The 12,990-nt window shown below is 32.5% G+C and overlaps 1 pseudogene; it reads left to right on the top strand.

Annotated features, from left to right (window-relative positions):
- The first annotated feature begins 6,657 nt into the window (after positions 1 to 6,657).
- LOC127543355 (60S acidic ribosomal protein P0-like) lies at positions 6,658 to 7,464 on the top strand (annotated as a pseudogene).
- The last annotated feature ends 5,526 nt before the right edge of the window (positions 7,465 to 12,990 follow it).

Below are 12,990 nucleotides of genomic sequence, written 5' to 3'. Positions count from 1 at the left end.
ACCAAACTATCACTCTTTGCAGATGATATGATGGTATACCTAGAGAACCCCAGAGATTCTACCAAAAAGCTATTGGAAATAATTCATAATTTTAGCAAAGTAGCTGGCTACAAAATAAATCCCCATAAATCCTCAGCATTTTTATACATCACCAACAAAACCCAACAGCAAGAGATACAAAGAGAAATTCCATTCAGAATAACTGTTGATACCATAAAATATTTGGGAATCTATCTACCAAAGGAAAGTCAGGAATTATATGAGCAAAATTATAAAAAAGTCTCCACACAAATAAAGTCAGACTTAAATAATTGGAAAAATATTAAGTGCTCTTGGATCGGCCGAGCGAACATAATAAAGATGACAATACTCCCTAAACTAATCTATTTATTTAGTGCTATACCAATCAGACTTCCAAGAAAATATTTTATTGATCTAGAAAAAATAACAACAAAATTCATATGGAACAATAAAAAGTCGAGAATCTCAAGGGAATTAATGAAAAAAAAAGTAAGATTGTGTGATGATCAACTATGATAGACTTAGTTCTTCTCAGTAGTTTGATAATACAAGGAAATTCTAGTGAATTTGGGTTGGAACCCAATCTGCAACTAGAAAGAGAACTACATATACCAAATATAATCAGCAAACATGTGCTATATTAACTTTTTCCTTCTTGTGTTTTATTTTCCTTATTTTCTGATTTTTCTCTCCCAACAAGATTTATATGGAAATATGTAAAAACAAATTAATGTACAAATACAACCAATAATAGTTTTACATGTAACTGGGGAATATATGAGGGAGAAAGACCACAGGTCTTAGAATACAATACAATAACAATACAATGAAGAACAATATTTGATGGTTTTGTTTGTTGTTACTGTTGTTCCTTGTAAAATTTCCTCTTTGATCTAAGTTTTAAAATTTAGCAGTAATGTTCCTGTAGGTTTTCCTCGGAGTATCTCTTTCATGTGGTATTCAGTGGATTTTTTTATATTTCTACTTTCCTTTCTTATTCTAATACTTCAGAATATCATTTAATTATTTCTTGTACCATTGTATGCAGAGTTTATTTTGATTAAAACTTTCACATAGTTTAGTAATTCTTAAATTTTCTCTTTATCATTCTTTTTGTAGATCTGTTGTTTTTATCATGAGAAGGCTTACATTTTCTTTCATTTTTCATTCTTCATATTTTGTTTTATTATTTCTTTATCTCACATAACTTCATTGGTTTCCTCAACTACTGATTTTTTTTCTTAAGACTCTGGATCTCCTCTTTTTGGTAGTTGACTTTCTTTTCATAAATGTCTTGCTTTTCTTGCATTCTTCTTCTTCTTATTATTATTATTTTAATTTTTCCTCAGTCTCTATCATTTAATTTATATATATTTGAAATATATATATATATATATATATATATAAATTAATTCTATGATTTATTTTTATTCAGGGGACTATTTAATTTACTCTTTGGTTTAGGAGAATCTATTTTAACTTCATTATTTTCCTCTGAAGTTGAGCTGATTAGAGAAATTCAAATTAAAATCCCATCTCAGATTGGCGTAGATAACAGGAAAATAAAACGATAAATGTTGAATGGATAAAGCTCATGAGAAAATGGTTACTGGTTCAGTTTGGATTGATTCTGTGCTTGTTGGTGATTCAGGCATTCTGGCTAGAAAAGTTCTCTGCAATGTGGTGCAAGGTGATGAATACAGGCTGGATGTCACTACTTCATACCCTCAAAATCTCAAAGTAAATAGGCTATCCTATTGCCATAGTAACTTTCCATAGTTTGGTTCTTTCTCCTTTGCCTGCTCTTTTTTTTTTCTCTACTAATTATTTTATTTTTTCTGCTTATGCATGTATCTTTTTTTTCTTTTTTAAATTATAGCTTTTTATATATAAAACATATATATGCAAGAGTAATTTTTCAACATTGGTCCTTGCAAAAACTTCTGTTCCAATTTTTCCTCTCCTTCCCCCCACCCCCTCCCCTAGATGGTAGGTAGTCCCATACATGTTAAATATGTTAAAGTATATGTTAAATACAATATATGTATACATTTTATACAGTTATCTTGCTGTACAAGAAAGATCAAATTTAGAAAAAAGGCAAAAAACCTGAGGAAAAAATACAAAAATGTAAGAAAACAATAACAGAAAGAGTGGATGTTATGTTGTGGTTCATACTCATTTATTTCTCTGAGTATAACTAGTTCGGTTCATTACAGATCAGTTGGAACTCATTTGCATCTTCTCATTACTGAAGAGAGCCACATTCATCAGAATTGATTATCATATAGTATTGTTGAAGTGTATAATGATCTCTTGATTCTGCTCATTTCACTTAGTATCAATTCATACAAGTCTCCCCAAGCCTCTCTGTATTAATTCTACTGGTCATTTTTTTATAAAACAATAATATTCCATAACATTCATATACCATAGTTTACCCATCCATTCTCCAGTTTCTGGGCATCCATTCAATTTCTAGTTTCTAGCCACTACAAAAAGGGCTGCCACAAACAGTTTTGCACTTATAGTACCTTTCCCATCTTTAATATCTTTTTGCGATATAAGCCCAGTAATAATACTGCTGGATCAAAGGGTATGTACAGTTTGATAACTTTTTGAGCATAGTTCCAAATTGCTCTCCAGAATGGTTGGATCCACCCACAGTTACACCAACAATTCGTCAGTGTCCCAGTTTTCCCACATCCCCTCCAACATTTGTCATTATCTTTTTCGGTTCTCTTAATTCGTATTTTTCTGATCAATAATGATTTGGAATACTTTTTCATATGACTAGAAATAGTTTCAATTTCATCATCTGAAAATTGTCTATTCATATCCTTTGCCTGCTCATTTTTTAAAATAAGTTTTTTTTTTTAATGTAATCATCTCTAGTCCTGTGATGGGGACTGGGGATGATAGTTTCTTGCCTCAGGTTCTTCTTTGGTTTTCTCCTTTAGTCTTGAACCAGAAACTGAGAACTACACCATTTTGTGAGTGTCCACCAACAACAGTGTCCTTGCCTTACTGCTTCTGTCTTCACCAGGAATTTGCTGTTTCCTTCTCACCCAGGGCTAACTGGGCCATCTGCAGCCCAGCTCGACCTGGCATTCCTTATCAACAAAAATTCCCTCAATTTTCCACCACTTATATAGTAGATCCCCATATTGCCAAGATAATAAAAGTTATGTGTCTGGGCATAAGAGTACTTTCTAATTCAGCTAGCTCCAGGTCACCCAGTTTTTTTTTTCAGCAAAAATATCCTGGAGGTCTTTACACTTTAAAGAGACCATAGTTCTGTCATGGTTTCTGTCTTCAAAAGTCTTCAAATCGCCCCAAAAGGACCACTGTTCTGCCCCAACTGCTACATTTTTAACTGCTGTACACTAGCCCTAAGACATGGTTTTGTCTTATAGGGGGGGAGGGGAATTTGGAAAGCTTTGAATTTTATTACCTACTTTGTCATCTTCCCAGAATCCTCTCCAAGGTGGTCTACTTAGAAATATATGGAAAGACTTGGACTTAAGGATTTTGTTATACACTTTCACAGAAACAGAAGAAAAACAAGCATAGTACAGGTATGTGCATAGATTTATAGGTAGATATATGTGTGAGATTTTATATATGTGTGTTTGTATATGTATGAATATATATATTTGTACTTACAAAACATATATGTATATATATAGATATATATGTACATATACACATACGTACATACACATACATACATACAACAGGTTTATTTGTAACCTTCTTGGAGAAGGTGGGGGGAGACAAGAAAAAGTAAATAGGGCCCAGCATAGAACAAAAGAAAATCTACAAGAAAGCAAAGGATATATGGACACCTGAATATAATGTCTAGGATTTATTATATAGGCTTTCTTGAATTGGAAATTCATTTTTTTCATATTTTGAATGTTCTTTCATGTTTTGCTGAGCACAAGGCAATATTTTTTTCTATTTTTATTCTTTCTCTATTTTGTATTTAAATTTAAATACTTTTTTTTTAAAGGAAGGAATGGAAGAAAGAAAGAAGGAAGGAAGGAAGAAAGACCTTTTAAAATTTGTTAAATACGGTGGACTCTTCAAAATTCTTGTATGCTAACTGACCATGCAAACTGTTATCCAGTAAATTTTTTAATTGAATGATCAAAACACATATAACTGTTGTTTTAAAAGAAAAATGAAAAAAAAAAAGAGTATAGATTACAGATTATAGTTAAAAGGCAATTCTAAATTACTTGAGAAAATTCCTGAACTTTTTATAGTATGCCATATCAGAAATATTGGTCATAATCAATGATCAATGATCTTCTTATGAATAATTTGGTGTACAGAATATAAAATTGTCAAAGGGAGATGGCAACACAAAAAGGTAACCTGAGGCCTGAAAATGGACTTTAAAAAATATATATATGTAGTGGCTAGCATCTCCAGTGTCCTTCCTCTGAAATGTACCAAATTCCAAGTTTGTCTACTTCTGGCTACTTTGTCTGCTACCATGGAAACCTACATTCGATTTCTGAAAACAAGGAAGGTTATTTAAAACTAATCACTGTGTTTCACCTAGATTGTGTGAGTGTTATTCACACAGGCAGGTAGAAAGTAGCAAAGAGACCCCATACAAATGTATTTTCTGTAACTTTAGGTCCTTCTTGTTCAGAAATCAATGGAAACTGCAGTAAAGACATAACAGAAGAAGCCAGTGTTCTGGAAAGGAGAATTCCCTTTGCTGCATGTCAGAAAACGTATACTTGGACACATTTCAGACATCTTGTAAAATTATTACTTTTCATCAAGCTTCTGACTACTTTTAAGAAGCTAGTGCCTGTTTCCATGGAAAACAAAGCTATAAAATCCTTTGGCGACTCCACACTGATAGAAACACAGCTCTCTCTTGGCCATCAGGAAGATCACACATGAATAGTTTCCTTTCAGATGGGAAAATTGGGACACTGATACATTGTTGGTGGAATCCTGAATGGATCCAGCTATTCTGGAGAGCAATTTGGAAATATGCTCAAAAAGTTATCAAACTGTGCATACCCTTTGACCCAGCAGTGTTTCTACTGGGATTATATCCCAAAGAGATCTTAAAGGAGGCAAAGAGACCCACATGTGCAAAAATGTTGGTGGCAACCCTTTTTGTAATGACAAGAACCTGGAAAATGATTGGTTGCCCATTAGTTGGAGAATGGCTGAATAAGTTTTGTTATATGAATGTTATGGAATATTTTTATTCTTTTAAAAACAATCAGCAGGATGATTTTAGAGAGGCCTGGATAGACTTACATTGACTGATGCTGAGTGAAATAGGCAGAACCAGGAGATCATTATGCATGGTCACAAGAAGATTATACAATGTTTATATCTGATGGACATTATTCTTTCCAGTTATGAGATGATTGACACCAGTTCCAATGATCTTGTAATGAAGAGAGCCATCTACCCCAGAGAGGACTGTGGAAACTGAGTGTGGGTTGCAATGTAGCATTTTCACTCTTTTTATTTGTTTTCTTGTGTTTTGTCTTCTTTATCATTTTTCCATTTTTGATCTGATTTTTCTTGTGCAGAAAGATAATTATATAAGTATATATATATGTGTGTGTGTATATATATATGTGTATATATATATATATACACACATATATATATATGTATATATATGTAGAAAGGGGGGATTTGCAACACAGGGTTTTATAAAGGTCAATGTTTTGAAAATAAAAAGTTTTAATAATAATAATAATAAAAAAACTGTCTTCTAGACCTGAATTTCTTGTTCTTGTTCTTCTATGAATCTTATAATAGTTGTGTCTCTAGGCAGGCTAATGATGTGTGCAGTTATACAAGAGAGAATTGGGGAAAGTCTGGAGCAATATATTTGGTAAATGAACTTGGCCAGAAGAGGAATCTCTATAAATATTTGTTGACACAGGAAAGCATTTTGAAGCTTGTCTTAGGTGATAAGGAAATTATGGAGGTCAGATAAAATTTATAATAATTCCATATGTATTTCATCAGATGTATTTTATATGAATATTTCAGATAGTATTTGGCATACATTTCAGGAACCATATCTTTTTTATAATTGGCAAGAAAAATGTAATACATTCTGTGATATTTTTGCCTTTACCACTCCCATTTGAATAACTAGAGGAAATAACAAGTGTCTACTTCAAAGCATGCAAAGTGGTTGTAGAATTGATAAATAAGAGAAACTAAACATATAAATGATGTATGCATAGATACCTGTGACAATTAAGCCCTCATTTTAAGTGAGGGAAATGACAAGGATGAAACTCACCTTTTCTAGGAAACCTGTGGACTAACTGACAGTTCTAGGGAGCTGAAAGAGGCATTAATAATTGAAGAGATTGAGCAGAGATGGGGAAGGTGGAGGAAAGGAGAAAATTTAATGTTGCATAGTGTATACTTTAAGTCAAATGACTAACAATAAAATAAAGGAGACACTAGGGGGGTGATATTCTGCAGGATCTTTATATTTGAGACTGAAAGACTGAGTGTGTATTCAAATACATCTTTAGAAATAACATCTATCACTCTTCCCAGGCACCCTCATGTGAGTGACATCACTTTTAAAGCCCATTTCGCAATCCCAGAAGTATCTTCAAGATGTATAGGGAAGACAGGACTGTCTGGAAATTTAATTACTTCCTCAAGATCATAAAACTTCTGTGTGATTATACAAAATTCTTCATTGTGGGAGCAGACAGTATGGCTACAGCAGCAACAATTGTCCCTCTCTGGGAAGTCTGTATTGTTCATGCAAAAAAAAAAAATCATGATATGCAAAGCCATTTGTGGGCATCTGGAGAACAATCCTGCCATAAAGAAAGCTGTATCATATTTGGAAGAATGTGGATTTTGTTAACCAAGGAAGATCTGACTGGGATTAGGGATATGTTTCTATCCAATAAGAGTCCAGCTGCTTCCCATGTCAGTGCCATTTCCCCATGTAATGTCACTGTGTCAGCTCAGAATACTGATTTGGACCCTGAAGAGTCCCTTCTTCCAAGCATTGGTTATCACCACCAAGATTTCCAGGGTCAACACTGAAATATTGACTGATGTGCAGCTCATTAAGACTAAAGGCAAAGTATGTCTCAGTAAGGTTACTTTGTTGAACATGCTGAACATCTTCACATTCTCCTTGGACCTATCATTCAGCAGGTTTTTGACAGTGGCAGCATTTGAAGTCCTGAAGTGTTGGACATCATGGAGGAGACTCTGAACTTTCAGTTCTTAGAGAACTTTTATAACATTGTCAATGTCTGTTTGCATATTAGCTACCTAATTGTTGCATCAGTACCCCAGTCAATCAACAGTGGGTACAAGTGGATCTTGGCTATAGCTGTGAAGAATGAGTACACCTTCCCATTTTTTGAAAAGGTGAAGGAGTTTTGTGGTATGAATATCTGAAACACAGATATAGAGAATGAGATATGGTAATGTTTTGGGTTTGGGCTTTTGTATTTTCTTTTGTTTTGTGATAATGGAAAAGGTTCTATGAATTTTGTTCTCTTAGCTCTATTGAAGGTTGCTTCCGAATCTTGCTTATATTCTTTTAACAAGCACCATGACCTATATAGTTACTTGCACCTTCTCTCTCCCCTGTACCTGTTTTTCAATTTCCTTTATGTGTTGTTTTCTCCACTAGAATGTAAGTTCTTGAAGGAAGAAACTTTCTTTTTGGCTATATTTATATTATCATCACAAAACATTGCCTAAGACATAATGTGCATTTAATGGATTTTTATTGATATGGCTTTATCTCAATTTTAATGTTACCCATATAGTGCAGCTGTGTTATGGTGGGAAGAGAAGACAGGAGGGAGAGGAAGATTACCAAATGATTTTGAGGCAAAAAAATAAACTATTTTTATATTTTAGAATGTGATAAGAAAAAGGAATCTATGAATAGAAGTCTTAGCAAACTTATTTTTAGCAATTAGATGCCCAGGGAAAAGGAGAAGAAGTTTTTTTTTTCTTTCTCCTTCTATATTTTAAACTATTGCTTTTAATGTAAATGCATAATTAACTAGATAGAAAATCAAATGGAAAATATAATTGTATGGGTAACTTTTCAGAACTAAGATATATTATCACTTAGCCTCTCATGTAGAGTATTAAAATGGGGGGAGAAAACTTAATACAGCTGCTCAATTCTATGTACATTTAGAGGCAATTTTAGGAAGACGACCACCCCAATGCTTTGTAGAAGAAATAAATTTGACTGTTAAGTGTGGGTTTTCAATTTATCAATGTATTGTGTTTGGATACTTCAGGATTTGTATTTCTTGATTTTATTTTGGAAGCAACTTTTCCCAGAGATCTTGGATTCTTTGTAATTTAAGCTTTTACTTTACCTCTGTCTTTTTTATTGGCTTCTGCTGAGGGACACATATGTAAAAGCTCTACCCTGTATTACCAAAGGTAAGCTCTTTGAAAAACTGAACACTTAGTCAATGATCATCCAAGCTCTATATTTCTCAGGCTCAGCATCTTAGAAGTAAAAGCTAACTAACTATTGCAAGGTTAAGGAATACCCACATTGGCAGAATAATATCATTAAATCTGATTATAAGCTGTCAGTTTGAGTGAATAATATAAATGACACTAAATAATAGGGGATCCAATTAGGGACTATAGAAACATTTCAGTTGCAGCATAATTAATGCAACAGTTTTAGGGAGTCTGCCTTAACAAATTCATAATTTGTAAAGCAAAGCATGTTATTTTTTTGATGGAATAAAGCAATTAAAGATAGAAAAGCTCAAAGTTGTACACTTATGTACTTATAACTGATCTTTCCCTTTTGAGATATTTATAACAAATGAAGTTTATTTTAAGTTTTTCATTCCCTTCTTTCTTCCTTATTACAGAGAAAAGTACTAATGTTTATAAAAAGTTTTAAGCTTTGCCAAGTCTTTATCTCAGCTGACATTCATAAGATCCAGAAGAGTTATGTATTGCTTTTGCTCCCATTTTATAGATGAGGAAACTAAAACTTAGAAAAGCCAAATGACTTACCTATAGTAATATAGCTACCAAACTTCACAAATGGAAATCAAACTTGTGAACTATGATTCCTCTAATTCCAGGACCAGCATTTTTTTTTTAACTTCATCATATTGTAAGGAAGCTAGAGAAGAATTCCCCCAAAAGTTAAATAGAGCAACTCTTTCTCTTCATTAATTGTATGTTTAAATAAAGATTTCTATATAGTTAAGGAGGCAAAGTAAAGAAAGTTGGAGTAAATATTTGCATAATTGGAATTAAAATATTTTCCAAAGATTGTTTTAGCTAATAATAGTATATTGTCTTCCATATTAAACAATTAACATTTATTTAATACCTGCTAGATAATAATTGTTCTGTAAAATACAGTGGACACAAAGAAAAGTGTAAAAGAACCTCATTTCTTCAACAAGTTTCTATTATTTACAAAAAGACAATAAGTACATACATAGGTATATACATAAGAGATAAAAAATAAATACAAGGTAATTTTTAGGGGCAAAAGGCATAAACAGTCATAGTGCAAGGATATGTGCGATATAAAAAATAGTACTTCTTTTGAATCTTGAAAGAAAAGCTGGATTTGAAGATCCAGAATTGGGGAGGAACAAATTTCAATTATAAGGAGTATCACAAATGAGGAACATGAAGAAGGATGGTGTCCTTGGATGACAGACTGAAAGGGATACTATAAAATATCTTTGGAAAGCTGGATTATAAAAACTTTAAATTACAAATAGAGTAGGTTATCTTTGATCTCAAAAGTATTAAGAAGCCTATGAAGTTTTTTTTTTTTTTAAGTAGAAGAAAGTCATAGAAAATCACATTGGTTAAAATGTAGAAGTTAAATTGGAAAAGAAAAACAAGAATCAGGGAGATTTATTAGAAAACTATTAAAATAGTCCAGTTGAAGAGTAATATGAGACTATGATAAGTGGGTGTCTGTTTCAATAGAAAAAAGGAATAGAAACAATGGATACAAGAGAGATAGAAATGCTAAGATTTCACAAACCTACCTAACTTATTCTTTGCATCAAATATTCCAAATTATGTGCTACTGTCCACAAAATATTGTACTGATTCTGATTTCATATTATTTTTCTTTATAAACTCTCTGATTCAGATAATTGGCCTGCTAATTCTTTCCTATACAGCTTCGATCTCTTTTTTTAAAGCTTTTTATTTTCAAAACATATGCACAGATAATTTTTCCATGTTGAGCCTTGCATAGCCTTGTGTTTCAGACATTCTCCTTCTTTCTCCCCCACTCCCCATGGATGGCAAGCAATCCAATATATGTTATACATGTTAAAATATATGTTAAATCCAATATGTATAAAATATTTATACAATTTTCTTGTTGCACAAGAAAAATCAGATTGCAAAGGAAAGAAAATGAGTAAGAAAACAAAATATAAGCGAACAACATCAAAAAAAATGAGAATATTATGTTATGATCCACACTCAAGTCTCATAGTTCTCTTTCTGGGTATAGATAGTTCTCTTCATCACAAGATCATTGGAACTGGCATCCTTCATCTCATTGTTGGAAAGATTCACGTTCATCAGAATTTTTTTTTGTATAATATTGATGTTGCTGTGTACAGTGATCTCCTGGTTCTGCTCATTTCACTTCACATCATTTTATGTAAGTCTCCCCAGGCCTCTCTTAAAATCATCTTCCTGCTCTTTTCTTATAGAACAATAATATTCCATAACATTCATCTACCATTCTTTTTTGGCCATTCTCCAGCTGATGGGCATCCACTCAGTTTCTAGTTTCTTGACACCATAAAAAAGGCTGCCACAAACATTTTTGCACATGTGGGTCCTTTTCCCTCCCTATGATCTCTTTGGGATACATGCCCAATAAAAACATTGCTGGTTCAAAGGATATGCACAGTTTGATAAATTTTTGAGCCTAATTCCAAATTACTTTCCAGAATGGCTGGATCTGTTCACAGTTCCACCAAAGATGCATTAGTGTCTCAGTTTTCCCATACCCCCTCCAATATTTACCCCCTCCAATATTCATCATTATCTTTTTCTGATATCTAAGCCAGTTTAAGAGGTGTGTAGTGGTGTCTCAGAGTTGTCTTAAATTACATTTCTCTGATCAATAGTGATTTTGAGCATTTTTTCATATGATTAAAAATTGTTTTAATTTCTTCATCTGAAAATCATCTGTTCATATCCTTTGCCCATTTATCTATTGGAGAATGGCTTGAATTCTTATAAATTTGAGTCAATTCTTTATATATTTTAGAAATGAGTCTTTTTTCAGAGCCTTTAAATGTAAAAATGTTTTCCTAATTTTTTGCTTTCCTTCAGATCCTGTCAGAATTGATGTTGTTGTAGAAAAACTTTTTAACGTATTATAATCAAAATTATCTTTTTTGGTGTTCAATTTTGAGTTCCAGTTCTTTTGGGGGCACAAATTCTTCCTTCTCCACAGATCTCAGAGGTAAACAAGCCTATGTTCTTTTAATTTGCTTTTAATATCACTCTTTATATCTAAATCATGAACCCATTTTGATCTTACCTTGGTATGTAGTGTTAGGTGTGGGTCAATGCCTAATTTCTTTCATATTCTTTTCCAATTTTCCAAGCAATTTGTGTCAAATTGTGAGTTCTTATCCCAAAAGCTGGGGTCCTTGGGTTTGTAAAACACTAGATTGTTATAGTTATTGACTATTTTGTCCTGTGATGCTAATATATTTCACTGATTGTATTTCTCAGTCAGTATCAAATGGTTTCACATGTATTCTATCTCAATGAGTTTCCCAGATTATTATTCATTTTTGAAATGCACTTCCTTCTCAATCTTACCATCCCTTGCTCCATTTTAGGATTAGATATGGTCCTACCCTTTACAACAAGTCTTTTCTAATAAACTCCTTTTCATTTTAGTTATCTCTCCATCCAGACATTATTTTTATCATGTACATGTTCTTCACTTGCTTATCTGCTAACATGTTTTCTCTTTCAAATTGATACATTTGTATCAATATTTGTATCTAAAGGAAGGGAATATCATTTATTTATCTACTTATTTATTTATTTGCTTGTGCACCCTAGTACCTAATTTGAATATTGTATTTTTGGTCTTTTCATCAAATTTATTGAAAGTCCTCTAATTTTTTTTGAAAGTTCATGTCTTTTCCTGAAAGATCATACTAAATCTTGCTGAGTAAATTGATTCTTGATTGTATTCCAAGCTCTTATGCTCTTTTGCCCTCCAGAGTATGATGTTCCAGGCCCACTGATCCTTTAATATAAAAGCTGCTAAATCCTAGGTAATCCTGACTGTGGCAACTCAATACTTGAATTTCTTCTGGCAACTTTGAATATTTTCTCTATGACTTTATACCTGTGGAATCCAACATTTCCTGGAATTTTCTTCATATGATTTCTTTCAGGAGGTAATTAATGGATTCTTTCAATGGCCATTTTGCCCTCTGAATCTTGGATATCAAGGCAATTTTCTTTGATATTTTCTTGAAAAATGCTATCTAGGCTGATCATGGCTTTCACGTAGTCCAATAATTCTTAAATTGCTTATCCTGGATTTATTTTCCAAATCAGTTGCTTTTCCAATGAGATATTTTGCATTTTATTTTTATTTTTATTCTTTTTAGTTTATTTGATTTTTGATGTCTTAGAGTCATTAAGTTCCATTTGCCCAATTTTAGTTTTTAAAATATTATTTTCTTCAGTTGCCTTTAGTACTTCCATTCCATTTAGTAACTTCCAAGTAATTAACCCTACTTTTAAAAGTAGTGTTTTCTTTCATCATTTGGCCCTTCCTTTTTCAAGCTGATGACTCTCTTGTACATATCTCTCATTTTTTTAATTTTTCATCAACCTCTCTTTTTTGATTTTTAAAATTCTTTATAAGCTTTTCCAAGATGGCTTTTTGTTCTTGAG

The sequence above is a fragment of the Antechinus flavipes genome, unplaced genomic scaffold (genome assembly GCF_016432865.1).
Source record: "Antechinus flavipes isolate AdamAnt ecotype Samford, QLD, Australia unplaced genomic scaffold, AdamAnt_v2 unplaced_scaffold93, whole genome shotgun sequence".
In the NCBI taxonomy this organism is placed as follows: Eukaryota; Metazoa; Chordata; class Mammalia; order Dasyuromorphia; family Dasyuridae; genus Antechinus; species Antechinus flavipes.
Note: the sequence above shows the minus strand (reverse complement) of the source record. Positions and strands in the feature narration are given on the sequence as shown.